This window comes from Triturus cristatus, chromosome 5_1 (genome assembly GCF_964204655.1).
Source record: "Triturus cristatus chromosome 5_1, aTriCri1.1, whole genome shotgun sequence".
NCBI classification, from domain to species: domain Eukaryota; kingdom Metazoa; phylum Chordata; class Amphibia; order Caudata; family Salamandridae; genus Triturus; species Triturus cristatus.
The window spans coordinates 57,534,217-57,552,343 of NC_140587.1; positions in this window are offsets into that span (position 1 = coordinate 57,534,217).

Here is an 18,127-nt window from a genome sequence, read left to right on the forward strand (position 1 = left end):
TTTCTTTTGTTTCATATGCGGATGACTCGCAATTGGTCATCTCGCTGGTAGACTCCCCGGAGCTCACCGCTCTGCGGTTTCATTTGTGTCTTAAAGACATTATGGCCTGGATGTCAGCGAGTTTTTTGAAAATCAACACGGAGAAAACTGAAGTCATGGAATTTGGGGCTGGGCCTCCGATCTGGAACAACTCTTGGTGGCCTGCGGAGGCAGGACTCTGTCCTCTTCCTGTGCCAAAGGTGAGAAATCTTGGTGTCATATTTGACACCAAGATGAACATGTCTGCACAGGTTAATAGCTTAACTTCAGCGTGTTTTCTCCTGCTCAAGTCTCTCCGCAAGATTTTTCCTTTCATTCCGCCAGTTCTTCAGAAGACGGTCATGGCTGCTCTTTTTATGTCAAGACTGGACTACTGTAATGCTATGTTTCTGGGCATGGACAAATTTCAGCTTAGTAAACTCCAATCTCTGCAGAACGCCGCGGTCCGTGTATTGTTGCAAATTCCAAGGGGCCACTCCATTTCCTCTGCTAGGCGTTCGCTGCACTGGCTCCCGATTCAACAAAGAGTTGAGTTTAAGGCACTCTGTCTGGTTCACAAGGCTTTTTATGGGGGTGGCTCCATTTTCTGCCACAATCTGTTTAAGCCCTATGTCCCCCGTCGTGAGCTGCGTTCCGCCAATCTTGGCCTTATGTGTATTACCAGATTTAGGCGTTCCAGATGGGGTGGTCAGGCTTTTTCTATCTGTGCCACACAATTATGGAACCGGCTTCCTGTTTCTCTTCGCCTGGAGCCGGACCTTCTTGCCTTTAGGAAGGCATTGAAGTCCATGCTGTTCTAACGCTCCCTAGGTTTCCTGTTGCCTGCTTGCTTTTCTCCTTCTCACACTTCAGCCCCAAGACGCCGTTGGCATTAGAGCGCTATATAAGCCTTTTTTAATACTTATACTTATACTTATGCAGTGAGCCAGGCCTTAGCACATAGACTGCTTCAAATGCCTATTCACTATGCATGCAGGCCTCTAACCACTTATACAGTTGTCTTTCACACCTTCAATTTCCCAGTCAGTAGTCATACACTTCTAGCAAACACCCTGTTACTCACCCAGTGTGTCTCCTTATAGTAGTGTCATTATTCAGTCAGTTAGCATGTAGTCTTTTAGTGAGGTAGGCTTTAGGGCATGAACTGCTTCAAAGTAGTATGCACTATGCATGTAGTGTTTTAACCATCGTCACTCTTGTGGTTCAGGGTTATAGTTTCTTACTCAGTTTTTATATAAAATGTGTTTGTACAGTAATGGAATAGTATAAATTTGAAAGTTATTAAAATACATTTATTTGTGATTCTTTTTTACAGATACAGAACAGGAGTGTTTCTCATCCGTTTGCACTCTTCTTGTGCAAGATTGTTTGGATGAAGGGTCCTTCGGTGTTTCATCCTACTTGCCGTGCCGTACGAGTATTTCTTGTTAGGATCCCCTCGCAACAGAACTCTTTTGCAAATCTTGCACGTGACCAAGGTGGCATTGATCTTTGTTTGCCCCTCGGGAAAAGTAAAAAATTTCCACAGCACTGAAGAAAAACGTTGTGGGCGTGGAGCCTCCTCCAAAAATTCATCCTTAGATTCGGTGGATATTTTAAAGTGACAACATTTACAGTTTTTGTAAGTTAAACTTATAAAATTGTGTTAGCCGTAAGCATTTTATATATCTGTGATTTGTATCTTGTGGTATTTTGCTGAGAATAGCATGTTGTTGTTTTTTTTAACAATCTTCCTGATTGTTTTTTTTTTTGCCCGCTGTTAAGTGATGAGTACGATTGAAATCACTATTTTTAGTGAAATTCAATATATTCTGAGAACAGCAAAAAAGGCAAACAAATTACTTTGTGGAAATTATGCTGTGTTGTAAAAAATGTATTATTACATGTTATAATTTTTTTTTCCATTTCTTTCACAGATCCAAATTTAAAAATAAGCAATTTATATAAATTTAGATTGCAATGAAAATCTGAAAAAAATGTATACCATTTTTTATTGCTATTACTGTGAAACTAAGTCTCAATATGCAGAATGAGGAGGTCTGCAAGAAGCTACAAAGTTGAAAGACGTTTCTAAAAACACTCTGTTTATACCTATGCAGTTTTGAAATCTGACCATAATCAGATATCATGTGACCTGCAAAAAAAGAGATTTGAGGGGTTCATAATATTTCCCATTGTAGCTATTGAAGGACCGCAATCATTTCAATCATTCTTCTTTGAACATCTTTGCAGACAAAACTCTGTGCTTACCTTCTATCATTCGCAAGGAATTTTAAAACTGGAAATATGTCACTTTTTGTAACATAGTTATTGCTCAAGACACTCTTTCATATTTACAAAGAGAGGAAAAGGCACTCTGCACTTTTTATACTCCATGTAAATTCAACCTCATTATGCACACCAGTTTGCGTTGAAAGGGTGTTCTATAAGTGTTGTTGTGCATAATTGCACTGAATACTCAAAAAACAAGACACATGTCTAGATTTGTCAGAAATTATGATTTTCTATATTTGTGTGAATGCTGCACCATTCTAAAATTGGTGTAGGAGAGCACAACAAGGAGAATTGTTTTCATTTCTCCACATTTTTATATCTTCAATGCATGCTACAATGCTCAGCTTACATTGAAGGAGAAAAATGCCTTTACTGATTGTTTTTGTGCAGGAAGGTGTGTCTTCCTGCACAAAAACAAACAGCACATGACACAGATATATTTGCACTATGGTGCAAGGGTCCCTGTGTCACCACATGGCTGCAGTTTAAGCAGCCGTGCAGAGAGAAGCATAGATTTGCAACATATTTATGTACATATGTTGCATCCCTGTGCTTCGGAAGTACTACAGCACACTGCAGTTAAAGAGGTTACTGTGTGATGCTGGAGCACTTCCTCATAGTTCTGCACTTATACATTCACCATACGCTACTAATGCATTCATTCAGTCAATTACGTACTACACATACATTCATCTAAACTTTCACACACTAACAAAGAAATGTAGCTCTTTTTTTAAACCAGGAAAGTTAGTTCTTACTAGAACTTTTTTTTTTCTTCTTTCTTCTTTTATATTTTTGGGGGGGTTTTCTGATCAATTTTTACATTTTTTTTGTTTTTCTGCAAAAAAAAAAAAACAAAAAACAAAACAGGAGGAACCAAACAATGAACTTCAGGGACCACTTAAAAAAAAATAATAATAGCAAATGTGACTTTCTTGCCGGCGGCAGATCAGATCGATCGACTGCTCACCGTAGCACAAAGTTGCATTGCACTTAGTGCAGAGCACTTTTAAATAATGAAATTGAGGACAGATGTCCAAATTTTGGGCTGATGGATGCACTCTTGAAGTGCTCGGCTGTGATGAGGTGGAAGGCGCAGGAGCAGGAGTGTTTCTCATCCGTTTGCACTCTTCTCGTGCAAGATTGTTTGGATGCTTCATCATACTAGCCGTGCCGCACAAGTATTTCTTGTTAGGATCCCCTCGCGACAGCACTCTTTTGCAAATCTTGCATATGACCAAGGTGGAATTGGTCTTTGTTTGCCCCTCGGGGAAAGTAAAAAATTTCCACACCACTGAAGAAAAACGTTCTTTGCGTGGTGCCTCCTCCAAAAATTCATCCTCATATGTATGAGGAGATGCAGGTGATGCCTGCTGCCCTGAAGCCATTTTTAGTAGAAAAAAGTTAGAGCTAAGTGTAAACTTAGTCTAAAAAAATCTTCTCTGCAAAGAGATGCTCCTCCAAAGAAGGTCAAAGAAGAATGATTGAATTGGGTGGGGTCTTTCAATAGTTAGAAGAGGAAGTGTAATGAACCAATCAAATCTCTTCTTTTGCAGGTCACATGGGATCCGCGCACCCTGCGCATAGGCAGAACGCACGCAGCGCGCATCCGCGAAATTGAATAAAAATAAAAATTATAGGATTAGAGGTAAAAATATATTAGTTTTAAGACTAGTTTAGAGTTTGTCTTCAATTAATATTCACATGAAATACATCTATATATGTTTTTTTAAATGTTAAATATTTTGCGGGATCCGTGCACCTACCGCGTCATAGACGCAGATGACGCATCGCGGAGGCGCGTAAATGTTGCGTTACGTACATCGAACGTGTCACGTATAGGCTGGGAGTCGCGTACCGGTCGCATTGCGATCGCGCACTAAACATGTACCCAACGCATACCATGCGCGGATGCTATCGCGTAGGGATCGAGAACGGTGCGCATAGGGTGCGCGGATCCAAAAACATGGAAAAAATATATATAAAATAAAGTTTTGAACATATAGTTAAAAAAATATTTTTAAAAATATAAAAAAATATGTTTGAAAAACCCAATAAAAACAAACACTATTTTTTAATTTTTAAAAGAACTAAATGAAAAAATAAGGTTAACAAAATGGTGATAATAAAGAATTTCAAAAAAACATAATTAATGAAATTCTACACACTGAATTTGAAAAATATAGAAATCCAATGAAAATCATTAAACATGATATCTTTAGAGATAAGTTATAGATAGGAATTAGCATTTAAAAAACCTTTGAAATTCACTGAAAAAACCATAGGTTTCATGCACGTTATAGTTAGCAATTGGCATTTAAAAAACCTTTGAAATTCACTGAAAAAACCAAAGGTTTCAGGGGCGTTATAGTTAGGAATTGGCATTTAAAAAACCTTAGAAATTCACTGAAAAAACCATAGGTTTCAGGGGCGTTATAGTTAGCTGGACATTTCCCTCGTACAAAACCCTAGAAATTCCCCTGTTATAGTTAGTTCAGCTAACTATAACTCGAGCACCCGCAATGCACTGCTGATGACGTCACATATTACATCACTCATGACATGGTCAGTGACATCACTGATGACATCACTGATGACATCTCAAATAACATCACTGATGACATCACTGATAACGTCATCCATGTGATAAATTAGTGCATCTTCTCACACCCTTTGATATACTCAATCAAAATTTCAGACGTCCATTCTCAAAACCATAGATACTCCAATACCAATAACTACATACCCACTCATTGACTCTTAGATCTACACACATATCCACTCACTCACCTGTACAGTCACCCATACTTACAGTCACTCAGTACAGGACTATCATATGCATTTATACACCTACATAGACACTCACACACCACCAATCATCCATAGAGGTACTCTCACACCAAGTCAGTCATGCAAATAATTAATCACACTCCCATTTACTCACCTATGCAGTTATGCACACACAAGTTCACTTACTCATAAAAACAGTACCACATTCTTATGCTCTTATACAATCACTGATTCAAGCATACACTCATCCATACAGCCACTCTCACAATCACACACTCTCACATACACCCACTTATATACTTTTACACACATATATACTGCCTTTCATATATGTAGTTACTCACACATGTACCACTGAGATATACATTCAATCACTAACACACCCATACATACACTCACCCAACCATACAGTCCACCACAGATGCACTCTTAAAACCATACACCCATAGAATTACCCTCTTACACATGTATGCACTGAGTCACACACAGCCCACCCACACAAACACTCAGGCACCCATACAGATACTCAGACAACCAATCAATAACCCATAGAGACACTCATATAGCTATTCACAAAATCATGCAGCCGCTTATACACCAACAGACAGACAGATACAGACATTCAATCAGTTTAGTCACTAGTCTGCAGTAAGATACATTTAATGACTCACTTATAGAGTCAGTCACGCACCTACTAAATCATCCATTCACACACTTATACACCCACTCATTCTTCCATAGGTTTTTCCCTATATATATATTAAACATATTTAAAATTTACAGATACACACACTCACTGGATGACGTCATCAGTGATGTCATCAGTGATGTCATTTGAGATGTCATCAGTGATGTCATCAGTGATGTCATCAGTGATGTCACTGACCATGTCATGAGTGATGTAATATGTGACGTCATCAGCAGTGCATTGCGGGGGCGCGAGTTATAGTTAGCTGAATTAACTATAGCAGGGGAAATTCTAGGGTTTTGTACGAGGGAAATGTCCAGCTAACTATAACGCCCCTGAAACCTATTGTTTTTTCAGTGAATGTCTAAGGTTTTTTAAATGCCAATTCCTAACTATAACGCCCTTGAAACCTTTGGTTTTTTCAGTGAATATATATATATATATATATAACACTTTTTGGATGTAGAAGTGTTTATCAAAGATAGTCACATAGAGACCAAGTTACATCGCAAGATCACGGCAGGCAATACAGTTCTGCATGCCTCCAGCCATCACCCTGACCATCTGATGCAGGGACACTGATTATGTGGAGGCTCAATTGGAAAGTAGGCAACGTTTTATGGACAGAGGATATACAGCTAAAGTGCTTGACTTAGCGATCAAGAAAGCTAATTCCATCCCTCGCTCTGCAGCCCTAAAATGCAGTTCTGTTTCAACTGCATTAGCTAAACCCTCTGGCTCCATTTTAGAGCCACCGAGGCTAATCACGACTTACAACCGACAACACAGTAAGGTGCGCATGATTTTCAACAGAAATTGGCCAGTGGTTCGCAATGATCCAATACTTGGTGATCTGTTGCCTAAATCCCCGGCTATCACATTTCGCAGGTCTCGCTCTATGAATGATATGCTGGTGAAAAGTAGCCCAGAGATCAGTACAAGTAATTCATGGTTACAGAGTTCCAAAGGCTTTTTCAAATGCGCCAGCTGTAAAGCTTGCAAACTTGGCAGAAATAGGACATCCTATAGAACTCCTTTTAGTGATGTTCCTGTTTTGATATCGAAGAAACTAACGTGCAAAACTGAATTTGCCGTGTATGTGCTGGAGTGTGCGTGTGGCCTGCAATATGTTGGAAGTACCAAGTTGCAGGTTCACAAACGCATTCTCCAGCACATGCGGGTTGTCAGCAACAATGATGCAGCGTGCCCTGTTGCCAGACATTTTAAAGAGATCCATGATAGCTGTCTAGACTTTTTAAGCTATTTTGTAGTGGATACAGTCCCACGGCTACGCCGGGGGGGGGTGAACCGTGAGTCCCTGCTTAGGCAGTTGGAGACCAGATATATTCTTGAGTTGGACTCCAGAACCCCCAATGGCCTTAATTCAAGTGAAGATCTTTTTACCTGTCTTTAACAGTATCCAGTACCCCACGAGGCAGTTGACGGCCATAACACGAAATAAGTTTTAGAATTGGGTCTAGTTCCGCTACCAGATATGGTCTTAGTGGAGCTTACCCCTATCTGCCGCCCGCCTGCTCATAGATTTAAAGCATAGAATATCAACTTCTCAGTTGTTTTTTGCATATACATATTTTGTTTATTTCACTTTTTCTCCTCCCCTTTGTATATACACTTCACTGATACGTGATTCCTTTAGGGGAGATTAGATACGAGATTAGCAAGGTTTTCCGACATGATACAATCGCAGGTTTTTTCATAATTTTTTGGTAACATTTTTAAATATTTATGAAATAATAGATATTTAGTAAAGCTCCTCAAAATGTTTAGGAATCTGGTGCTCTTAATTAGAAAGTTCGATTAACTTTATAACTTAAGGATAATCTTGATAAATTGTGTGGCAATATTGTGGTCATTGAGAATGATAAGGATGAATGTTGTAGCTTAACTATTTTGCACAAAATTTGATTGCATTTGCACTTTAGCATGTTATATATTAAGATGTTAGTACCTCATTATGGGGAACATCCCTGACATGCCGGTATTTTGCACTTGCAGAAATTTGCACATTGCTTAATTTGCACATTTGTTTTATCTGAGTAGCTGTTGCTTTTTGCACAATTTGAGTAATAACCAATTGATATCATGTACTAGATTCTCAGTATCACTACTCCAATAGATTACTAATAGTTGTCTATAATTGGTTTCCAAATGCTGCTGAAATTTGACATATCATTAACGTTGCTATTTTGCACAATTAGTTTTGGCGCACAATGTAAATCCTTGTAATTACTGAGTCCAGTTTTAATTTCTCATGGCTTTCAATGTACTTATATTTATAGATATTTTTTCCATATCCATTGGCCCGGATGTCACGTGATGTAATCACTTGCACTTTAAATACTTTGGCTTCTACCACATGCGTCATGTGATCAAGGCCTCCGTGCTCAGGCCAAAACGCGTCATGGTGGTACGTGGTGCACTTATAGATAAATAAATTTAACTTACACTGAATTGTTCCGGGTCCGTTTTCGTCCTTCCTGTGAATGCGGCAGCAGCAGACGAAGTTCTCCTCATATATATATATACATATATATATATATATATATATATATATATATATATATATATATATATATATATATATATATATATATATATATCACAGCAACTCCTCCAGCGAGCGAAGAAGCAGAGGCCACAGCGGGGAATCTGGTGGAAGCTCTTTATTTGATGTACAGGCATAATGCATTTCGGCCGCATGTCGGCCTTCCTCAGATGCCATCAATGTTTCTGGAGACTCCTTCACCCGTTTAAAATCACCCTGCCACTGTTCCATTGGGTAGAAATCGCCACACCCCCTCGTAAGGTATCTGCTCACTGCTTGTAGTTCATAGGAACTACAAGCCCCAGAGTTCATTGCCCAGGTAAGTGCTGCACCGGGTGTGTCCGTATGGATTTTGCAATGTGCGGGAAGGTCGCGGTGTGAATAAAGTCAATGTCCAGTAATTAAGATCACTCAGTGCTTCCTCCAGTCCCCAAACGTTCCAGCCCCCCAGAAACAGATGTCAGCCGGGCAGGGGTCAGGAAGACAATGCATTCCGATCCTCCGTGTAATCATGGACTGCGCTGTAGCCGCCCTGGATTCCATCGTGTAGAGAGGCGGGCCCCGGGCTATTCCAATACCTTGGATACGAAGAAAGCCGCCGAAGCAGAGACCAGATGAGCCCAGGCCACTTTGAAGAACGGGGCCCCTGTAGCGCGTTTCTGGAAACCGCGCAAAACATCACAGCAACTCCTCCAGCGAGCGAAGAAGCAGAGGCCACAGCGGGGAATCTGGTGGAAGCTCTTTATTTGATGTACAGGCATAATGCATTTCGGCCGCATGTCGGCCTTCCTCAGATGCCATCAATGTTTCTGGAGACTCCTTCACCCGTTTAAAATCACCCTGCCACTGTTCCATTGGGTGGAAATCGCCACACCCCCTCGTAAGGTATCTGCTCACTGCTTGTAGTTCATAGGAACTACAAGCCCCAGAGTTCATTGCCCAGGTAAGTGCTGCACCGGGTGTGTCCGTATGGATTTTGCAATGTGCGGGAAGGTCGCGGTGTGAATAAAGTCAATGTCCAGTAATTAAGATCACTCATTGCTTCCTCCAGTCCCCAAACGTTCCAGCCCCCCAGAAACAGATGTCAGCCGGGCAGGGGTCAGGAAGACAATGCATTCCGATCCTCCGTGTAATCACGGACTGCGCTGTAGCCGCCCTGGATTCCATCGTGTAGAGAGGCGGGCCCCGGGCTATTCCAATACCTTGGATACGAAGAAAGCCGCCAAAGCAGAGACCAGATGAGCCTAGGCCACTTTGAAGAACGGGGCCCCTGTAGCGCGTTTCTGGAAACCGCGCAAAACATCACAGCAACTCCTCCAGCGAGCGAAGAAGCAGAGGCCACAGCGGGGAATCTGGTGGAAGCTCTTTATTTGATGTACAGGCATAATGCATTTCGGCCGCATGTCGGCCTTCCTCAGATGCCATCAATGTTTCTGGAGACTCCTTCACCCGTTTAAAATCACCCTGCCACTGTTCCATTGGGTGGAAATCGCCACACCCCCTCGTAAGGTATCTGCTCACTGCTTGTAGTTCATAGGAACTACAAGCCCCAGAGTTCATTGCCCAGGTAAGTGCTGCACCGGGTGTGTCCGTATGGATTTTGCAATGTGCGGGAAGGTCGTGGTGTGAATAAAGTCAATGTCCAGTAATTAAGATCACTCAGTGCTTCTTCCAGTCCCCAAACGTTCCAGCCCCCCAGAAACAGATGTCAGCCGGACAGGGGTCAGGAAGACAATGCATTCCGATCCTCCGTGTAATCACGGACTGCGCTGTAGCCGCCCTGGATTCCATCGTGTAGAGAGGCGGGCCCCGGGCTATTCCAATACCTTGGATACGAAGAAAGCCGCCGAAGCAGAGACCAGATGAGCCCAGGCCACTTTGAAGAACGGGGCCCCTGTAGCGCGTTTCTGGAAACCGCGCAAAACATCACAGCAACTCCTCCAGCGAGCGAAGAAGCAGAGGCCACGGCGGGGAATCTGGTGGAAGCTCTTTATTTGATGTACAGGCATAATGCATTTCGGCCGCATGTCGGCCTTCCTCAGATGCCATCAATGTTTCTGGAGACTCCTTCACCCGTTTAAAATCACCCTGCCACTGTTCCATTGGGTGGAAATCGCCACACCCCCTCGTAAGGTATCTGCTCACTGCTTGTAGTTCATAGGAACTACAAGCCCCAGAGTTCATTGCCCAGGTAAGTGCTGCACCGGGTGTGTCCGTATGGATTTTGCAATGTGCGGGAAGGTCGCGGTGTGAATAAAGTCAATGTCCAGTAATTAAGATCACTCAGTGCTTCTTCCAGTCCCCAAACGTTCCAGCCCCCCAGAAACAGATGTCAGCCGGGCAGGGGTCAGGAAGACAATGCATTCCGATCCTCCGTGTAATCACGGACTGCGCTGTAGCCGCCCTGGATTCCATCGTGTAGAGAGGCGGGCCCCGGGCTATTCCAATACCTTGGATACGAAGAAAGCCGCCGAAGCAGAGACCAGATGAGCCCAGGCCACTTTGAAGAACGGGGCCCCTGTAGCGCGTTTCTGGAAACCGCGCAAAACATCACAGCAACTCCTCCAGCGAGCGAAGAAGCAGAGGCCACAGCGGGGAATCTGGTGGAAGCTCTTTATTTGATGTACAGGCATAATGCATTTCGGCCGCATGTCGGCCTTCCTCAGATGCCATCAATGTTTCTGGAGACTCCTTCACCCGTTTAAAATCACCCTGCCACTGTTCCATTGGGTAGAAATCGCCACACCCCCTCGTAAGGTATCTGCTCACTGCTTGTAGTTCATATGAACTACAAGCCCCAGAGTTCATTGCCCAGGTAAGTGCTGCACCGGGTGAGTCCGTATGGATTTTGCAATGTGCGGGAAGGTCGCGGTGTGAATAAAGTCCATGTCCAGTAATTAAGATCACTCAGTGCTTCCTCCAGTCCCCCAACGTTCCAGCCCCCCAGAAACAGATGTCAGCCGGGCAGGGGTCAGGAAGACAATGCATTCCGATCCTCCGTGTAATCACGGACTGCGCTGTAGCCGCCCTGGATTCCATCGTGTAGAGAGGCGGGCCCCGGGCTATTCCAATACCTTGGATACGAAGAAAGCCGCCGAAGCAGAGACCAGATGAGCCCAGGCAACTTTGAAGAACGGGGCCCCTGTAGCGCGTTTCTGGAAACCGCGCAAAACATCACAGCAACTCCTCCAGCGAGCGAAGAAGCAGAGGCCACGGCGGGGAATCTGGTGGAAGCTCTTTATTTGATGTACAGGCATAATGCATTTCGGCCGCATGTCGGCCTTCCTCAGATGCCATCAATGTTTCTGGAGACTCCTTCACCCATTTAAAATCACCCTGCCACTGTTCCATTGGGTGGAAATCGCCACACCCCCTCGTAAGGTATCTGCTCACTGCTTGTAGTTCATAGGAACTACAAGCCCCAGAGTTCATTGCCCAGGTAAGTGCTGCACCGGGTGTGTCCGTATGGATTTTACAATGTGCGGGAAGGTCGCGGTGTGAATAAAGTCAATGTCCAGTAATTAAGATCACTCATTGCTTCCTCCAGTCCCCAAACGTTCCAGCCCCCCAGAAACAGATTACACGGAGGATCGGAATGCATTGTCTTCCTGACCCCTGCCCGGCTGACATCTGTTTCTGGGGGGCTGGAACGTTTGGGGACTGGAGGAAGCACTGAGTGATCTTAATTACTGGACATTGACTTTATTCACACCGCGACCTTCCCGCACATTGCAAAATCCATACGGACACACCCGGTGCAGCACTTACCTGGGCAATGAACTCTGGGGCTTGTAGTTCATATGAACTACAAGCAGTGAGCAGATACCTTACGAGGGGGTGTGGTGATTTCCACCCAATGGAACAGTGGCAGGGTGATTTTAAACGGGTGAAGGAGTCTCCAGAAACATTGATGGCATCTGAGGAAGGCCGGCATGCGGCCGAAATGCATTATGCCTGTACATCAAATAAAGAGCTTCCACCAGATTCCCCGCTGTGGCCTCTGCTTCTTCGCTCGCTGGAGGAGTTGCTGTGATGTTTTGCGCGGTTTCCAGAAACGCGCTACAGGGGCCCCGTTCTTCAAAGTGGCCTGGGCTCATCTGGTCTCTGCTTCGGCGGCTTTCTTCGTATCCAAGGTATTGGAATAGCCCGGGGCCCGCCTCTCTACACAATGGAATCCAGGGCGGCTACAGCGCAGTCCGTGATTACATGGAGGATCGGAATGCATTGTCTTCCTGACCCCTGCCCGGCTGACATCTGTTTCTGGGGGGCTGGAACGTTTGGGGACTGGAGGAAGCACTGAGTGATCTTAATTACTGGACATTGACTTTATTCACACTGCGACCTTCCCGCACATTGCAAAATCCATACGGACACACCCGGTGCAGCACTTACCTGGGCAATGAACTCTGGGGCTTGTAGTTCCTATGAACTACAAGCAGTGAGCAGATACCTTACGAGGGGGTGTGGCGATTTCCACCCAATGGAACAGTGGCAGGGTGATTTTAAACGGGTGAAGGAGTCTCCAGAAACATTGATGGCATCTGAGGAAGGCCGACATGCGGCCGAAATGCATTATGCCTGTACATCAAATAAAGAGCTTCCACCAGATTCCCCGCTGTGGCCTCTGCTTCTTCGCTCGCTGGAGGAGTTGCTGTGATGTTTTGCGCGGTTTCCAGAAACGCGCTACAGGGGCCCCGTTCTTCAAAGTGGCCTGGGCTCATCTGGTCTCTGCTTCGGCGGCTTTCTTCGTATCCAAGGTATTGGAATAGCCCGGGGCCCGCCTCTCTACACGATGGAATCCAGGGCGGCTACAGCGCAGTCCGTGATTACACGGAGGATCGGAATGCATTGTCTTCCTGACCCCTGCCCGGCTGATATCTGTTTCTGGGGGGCTGGAACGTTTGGGGACTGGAGGAAGCACTGAGTGATCTTAATTACTGGACATTGACTTTATTCACACCGCGACCTTCCCGCACATTGCAAAATCCATACGGACACACCCGGTGCAGCACTTACCTGGGCAATGAACTCTGGGGCTTGTAGTTCCTATGAACTACAAGCAGTGAGCAGATACCTTACGAGGGGGTGTGGCGATTTCCACCCAATGGAACAGTAGCAGGGTGATTTTAAACGGGTGAAGGAGTCTCCAGAAACATTGATGGCATCTGAGGAAGGCCGACATGCGGCCGAAATGCATTATGCCTGTACATCAAATAAAGAGCTTCCACCAGATTCCCCGCTGTGGCCTCTGCTTCTTCGCTCGGTGGAGGAGTTGCTGTGATATATATATATATATATATATATATATATATTTATTTATATATATATATCTATATATATGTATGTATCGCAAAATTCCTTTCGCTACTCCCTCGGTCTCCCAGACGTCTTCGCAGGTAAGGATCACAGCACCACGAACGACATTCAAAGTAATATTTATTCTTTTCAAGTTGAGAATAAGGCGTCACACATGAAAAAAGACGGTCTACGCGTTTCGGCACTCGGCCTTCGACTGGACCATAGAGTCCTAGAGCCCAGAGTGTCTATTTAAAGTGCCAGTGCAAATATATGTTAAATAAACAGTGAAGACATACTGGACATTCAAGTGCAGTGACAATTGTTTTAAAGTAAAAGATGATTTTCCTCAAAAATACTTCAAATTAATCCATGTTTTTAGAAAGGAAACATAAATTTTCGATTTACAATGATGATGCAAATAGTACAGAATTAGAGTCATGGTAAAGTACCAATGTTTTTTGTGGGAGGGGTAAAGGGCATGATAGTCTTTAAATGTCTCCCAAATGATTATTGTCACTTCCCCTATGTTGAACTCAGCATAAGACAGAATGCACGGATTTAAGATGAAAACAAAAAATCTCTCAGATTGAAAATGCAAACACAATCTATGAACATATGATATTCATTCAGTAGCTCGTGCTAAAGTATGTGCAGTTTCTTCCATTATTCAACAATAAAATAATTTGCTACATATTGTTCCATCTACACATATTGAGCGAGGAGCGGAGCTCTTTTAATATATATATATTTAAACCAATCATTTGATAAGTATGATTGTTATTAACAAAGTTTGAATTAATGAATGAATTAATTCAATAAGAGTTCCGGTCCTCACAATATGTCCGATTCAATTATATCATGGTAAAGTACATGATATATTTCGCTGATGTAGGGTAAGAGTGACATATATAATTTTTCAATAAGGGAGATTTCATTTCCAACATCCTTCCTCCCTTATGTGAACAAATTTGCATATAGATGTAATTAATAAAATCAATCACAGAGAGTGATTATAAGAGTAGCAGTAGTATACAGTTTCAAGGTTAAGTCCATAAAAGTTTCAGGATCAGAAGGTACCAAGATTACTTCAAGGTAAGTTGTTATGTTTGAACCTTGCGAATATCGTCATCCTCTTTCATCCTTTTTACTCTTTCTTCAAGATATTATTTTTATAAATGAACATGTAATTCAGCGTCCAAGTTGTGACCCCATGGATTTTCTGTACCAATCGATAAAATCATTTTGGACTCCGCTCTTCTTAATTCAAGAACTCTATTGCCACCCCTCTCTTTTTGTTTGACGATTTTGATGCCAAAGTATTTCATTTGTTTACAGTCACTGGAGTGGAATTCGAAGAAGTGTTTAGCCATTGGATACGTGAAGTCTTTATTTTTGATGGCACGTAGATGTTGTAAAATGCGGAGTTTGAGTTTATTGATTGTACTCTCTACATACAGTTTTTTACATGGGCATTCCAGGATATAGATGACAAATTTTGATTTCCAGGTTATGTGATCCTTAATTTTTTCATCATGGCCATTTTGCAGTTGATAAGATGTTGTGTTCTTGCCATGCTCACACGCTTTGCACTTCGAGCACTTCCAGAATCCCGGAGTGTTTAACCAAGATGGAGTTATTACTGTTTTAAGTTCAAAGTGACTATGTGTCAATAAATCGCCCAAAGATGCAGTTTTTCTGTAAGTAATCCTCGGTTTTAAGGTTAGAATTTTATGGACTGTTTCGTCTAACAACAGTATTTCCCAATGTTTCCGTATGATTCTTTGAAGGTCATTACTTTGGTTGTTGAAGTCAATGATCAGCCTTGTTGTTATCTCAGCTTCTCTGTTGTTTGATTTATGACTCTCTAAGTTGGTTTGTAGAAGGTCAGGTCTTTTTTTGGAACTGACTCTGTTTACAGCAGTGGTAATGACCTCCAAGGGATATCCTCGTTGTAGGAAACGTTCACTCATTTCATGGATTTATAGGTTGAAATCAGACAGTTGAGAGCAATTTCTTCTTGCTCGCAACATTTCCCCGTAGGGGATGCTCCATTTTAGATTTTGTGGATGCCCACTATTTGCTTGTAAAATACTATTGCTGGCAGTTGGCTTTCTGTGCATTCTGGTGCAGATTTTGCCTTTTGTTATGAAGACTTCAACATCCAGAAATATGATGTTAGTGGCACTTGTGGTGGAGGTGAAGGTTAGTTTATATTTGTTGATGTTAAGAGAGTCAAGAAGGTTCATAGGGTTGTCATTACTACCTTCCCAAATAATAAAAAGGTCGTCAATATATCTTGACCAAGATCTTATGTTGCTTGATTTTTCTTCTTTCAAGACCTCCGTCTCCCATACGGCCATAAATAGATTAGCATACATTGGAGCAAAGGATGTCTCCATCGCGGTCCCTTGCTTTTGTAAAAAGAGATCCCCTCTGAATAGGAAAACATTGTGTGTCAGACAATACGTGAGCATTTGTAGTAGCATATCTGTATGTTCCAAATGGCAGATTGATCTGGTATCCAAGAATTGTTTAACTGCTGCTATTCCATCAGAGTGAAGAATGGAAGTGTATAAAGATGATACGTCAATTGAAGCCATGATGTAGTTATCTTTCCAAGCAATTTTTTCGATTTTTTTCAGGAAATCCATTGTATCCCTTAAGTATGATGGTAGTGCTGTGACGTAGTTCATCAAAAAGATGTCTATGAATCAAGATGTCGATTCCAACAAAGAACCGATGGAACTAACAATAGGTCTGCCTGGTGGGTTCGTGGTGGATTTGTGTATTTTTGGAAGAAAGTAAATGGTTGCCGTGATGGGATGATCCGTTTTTAAGTACAGGTATTCTTCCAAGTCAATTAAATCTCTTTCTTTCCATGCCAGAAGTTTATGATGATATTCCTCCGTCCAGTTTGTGATAGGATTTGTTTTGAGCTTCTCGTAATGTTCTTCAATCTGAAGTTGTCTATAGGCTTCTTTTATATAGTTGTCACAGGTTTGGACAACAATATTCCCGCCTTTGTCTGAGGCCTTTATTATTATGTTTTGATCTTCTCTTAGTTCTTGTAATGCCTTGTGTTCTTCTGGTGTAAGATTCCATGTCTTTTTCTTTTTTATGTTTTTCTTTGAAATTGACGTGGGATGGTTTATGGACATTTTATTGATTTCTTCTACCATAATCTCGTGGAATAGATCGATTTTATTTCCCGGGGGAAGTTGTGGACAAAAAGTTGATCTAATTTTGAGACCACTATTTCCACCTCTATTGGTTTCATATCCCATTGATTGGCAAAATTGTAAATCAGATTCTTGGGAGGGTTGGTTCATTTCTGCATGGGTGTTCAGTTCAGTTTGTAATGAGGTTACTGTTCTAAGGGCTGGAATATCTTTTATGCTCAGGGATGAAATTTCTTGACTTATGGATATTGGCAACTGTTTAGACTTTTTTTCTTCAAAATACTTCTTAAGTTTGACTTTTCGGCAGAATATATAGAGGTCAATGCGTATATTCGCTAAATCCATGTCTTTGTTGGGGCAGAATGTCAATCCTTTATTGAGCAGTGAGATTTGTGCTTCACTTTGGATTTTATTGGAGATGTTGACAATCAAGTTGGTTTTTAGTAGGTTTCTTTTCAATTTTACTTTGTCCTTCCTCTTCCTTTTTTGGGTCTCGCCCCCTCTTCTTTGTCTTCGTCTGGGGGTTGTGATCGTCCTCTTCCCCGTGTTGATCCTCGACCTCTTCCTCTTTGTCGCGTGATCATTTGCATTAGGCGCATTTCCCCGGAAAAATCCAGACTTGAAGCACCTTGTTCCTCATCTGCTAAACTCAATTCGGAGCTTTCCGCTGTTCCGGGTGTCTCACACGCACTATGCTTGTCCATGACCACACGGTTCCTATATGAATCGTATTTTCTGGCAAAAGTATATATGCGGCCATTTGTATAGTCCAATCTGTCTCTGTTGAATTTGCTGGCTTTGCGTTTTTCAATGTCTACTTCATGTTTGTTTATTTTCTTTTCCATTGCTTCAATCAATTTAGCAGTTTCATCATCTGTGGGATATTGGTTTAACTCCCCCTCCAATTCTTTGATGGTTTCAATAGTTTTTTCCAGTTTTCTTTCCGCGTGTGAGATTAAAGTAGTCATTAGCCTGAAAGAACAATCGTTGGTATCTGTCTGCCATTGTTTAATCAGGTCGGCGTCGAGATCATTTAGGGTGGGCATTATTAAAATCCTTAGACCTCTGGGGATTCTTTTAAATTCGATGTATTTTTCCAATGTAGTTTTTTCCCACCATTTATTCACCTCTTGGATGCGTGCTTGTTGTAGATCTCTGATTATACTTGAGACAGTTCTTTTCTTTCTTTCTCCATTAGTCTCACCGGTTCTGGTATTAAGTGGAGAGTTTGAGTCATCATTTAAAAGATCGATTGCTCTCTGTGCTCTGTTTTTGTTCCTTTCTGCCATATTG